This window comes from Pongo pygmaeus, chromosome 10, assembly GCF_028885625.2.
Source record: "Pongo pygmaeus isolate AG05252 chromosome 10, NHGRI_mPonPyg2-v2.0_pri, whole genome shotgun sequence".
NCBI classification, from domain to species: domain Eukaryota; kingdom Metazoa; phylum Chordata; class Mammalia; order Primates; family Hominidae; genus Pongo; species Pongo pygmaeus.
Genome location: NC_072383.2, coordinates 74627459 through 74629496, shown reverse-complemented (window position 1 = coordinate 74629496; position 2038 = coordinate 74627459). Strand labels below are relative to the sequence as shown.

General features: G+C 46.5%; 1 pseudogene; it reads right to left on the bottom strand.

Annotated features, from left to right (window-relative positions):
• Positions 1 to 436: 436 nt before the first annotated feature.
• Positions 437 to 1239, bottom strand: LOC129009798 (large ribosomal subunit protein eL8-like; annotated as a pseudogene).
• Positions 1240 to 2038: the final 799 nt, after the last annotated feature.

The window sequence follows — 2038 nt, the reverse complement described above, 5'->3', positions numbered from 1 at the left end:
AAGCCACACAGTCTATGGTATTTTTTTTTTATGGCAGCCTAAGCAGACTAATGCATATAGTCTTCTCATTTTGTTAGGGTTTGAATTCAATACAGTAAGAAAATGTTCCTGTTTCTAGGATTCTTGTCAGACACTGTTGGAGGGAAGAAAAATTCACCTGTACTGTTTTATGGGCTCTGCTTGCTATGCTCTTTTAGAAAATTTGAGGCCTGTGGTTTCGTGTTACTCAGTCATTGTGCTTCCCTCACCTCTCCTTTTGCAGAATAAAGGAGCCTGAAGTAAAGATGCAAGAGCATGTCTTGGGCAAGGTAATGTGGCTTTACTTGTAAATAATTTCTCCCCCTCTTAAGAACCAAATGTTTCTTTTTTTTTTTTTTGAAGGAGAATTTGTATTATTTTTATTATTTTTATGTACAGAAAGCTCAACAGTGCACACTTAACCCAGTTTAATGGCAAGTTCATTCACCTTTGCCTTTTCCAGCTTGGCAATGTGAGCCACAGATTTGGGACCCAGGACATTGCCTCCCCAGTGACAAAGGATCTCATCATATCTGTCACTGGAATTGGTCCTGATAGCTTCCATCAGCTTAGCCAAAGCTCCTTTGTCTTCTGAGTTAACCTCTGTGAAGGCGACAGTGGTGGAGGTCTTCCTGTGGACTAAACGTCCCAGTCTTGCCTTCCCCTTCATAATGCAGTGGGGGAACCCCATTTTATGACACAGGACAGGCAGGAAGACAACCAGCTCAAAGGGATCCACGTTGTGTGCCATTACCACCAGCTGAGCCATCTTGCACTCCACCAAGGTGGTGATGGTATTAACTCCTGCTCGAAGGACAGGTGATCTCTTAGTGGGGGACGTCCCCTTTGCTGGCAGCTTTCTTCTCAGCCTGGGCCAACAGTCTCTGCTTCTTCTCTTGCTTTGTTTCTGGTCTGTACTTGTGGGCCCGCTTAAACAGCCGAGTAGCTATGTGGCGATCCAAGGCCTGGGTGAACTGGTTAATTGTAGGAGGCACTTTCAGCTGCTTATAGAGGATAGCTCTTTGCTGCTGAAACCTGATATAGTGGGGGCATTTGACAAAGCAGGTGAGGTACCTTTTGAGGCTGGATGTCCTCTCCAGTGCCAAAATTCTTAGGCCTTTTCTCAAACAGGGAATTCACCACTTTCTTGGCCTCCTGCTTCTTCACAACAGCAGGGGCTGGGGCCACCTTCTTCCCCTTGGTCTTCTTTCCTTTCAGCATCTTGGGTGGTGGGAGGGGACCAAATGTTTCTTAAATAGGTTACAGCAGGCCGGGCGCGGTGGCTTACGCCTGTAATCCCAGCACTTCGGGAGGCCGAGGTGGGCGTATCACCTGAGGTTGGGAGTTTGAGACCAGCCTGACCAACATGGAGAAACCGTGTCTCTACTGAAAATAAAAAAAAATTAGCCGGGCGTGGTGGTGCACGCCTGCAATCCCAGCTACTAGGGAGGCTGAGGCAGGAGAATTGCTTGAACCCAGGAGGCGGAGGTTGTGGTTAGCTGAGATTGCACCATTGCACTCCAGCCTGGGCAACAAGAGCGAAACTGCACCTCAAAAAAAAAAAAAAAAAAAGATTACAGCAGAGGTCCCCAACCCCCAGGCTGGTACAGGTCTATGGCCTGTTAGGAACTGGGCTGCATAGCGGGAAGTGAGCAGTGGGTGAGTGAGAGAAGCTTCATCTGTATTGATAGCCGCTCCCCATCACTCGCATTATCACCTGAGTTCCACCTCCTGTCAGATCAGTGGTGGCATTAGATTCTCACAGGAGCAGGAACCCTATTGTGAACTGTGCATGTGAGGAATCTAGGATGCACATTCCTTATAAGAATCTAGTGCCTTATGATCTGTCATTGTCTCCCATCACCCCCAGATCAGACCATCTAGTTGCAGGAAAGCAAGCTCAGGGCTCCCACTGATTCTACATGATGGTAAGTTGCATAATTATTTCATTAAATATTACAATGTAATAATAATAGAAATAAAGTGCACAATAAATGTAATGTGCTTGTATCATCCCAAA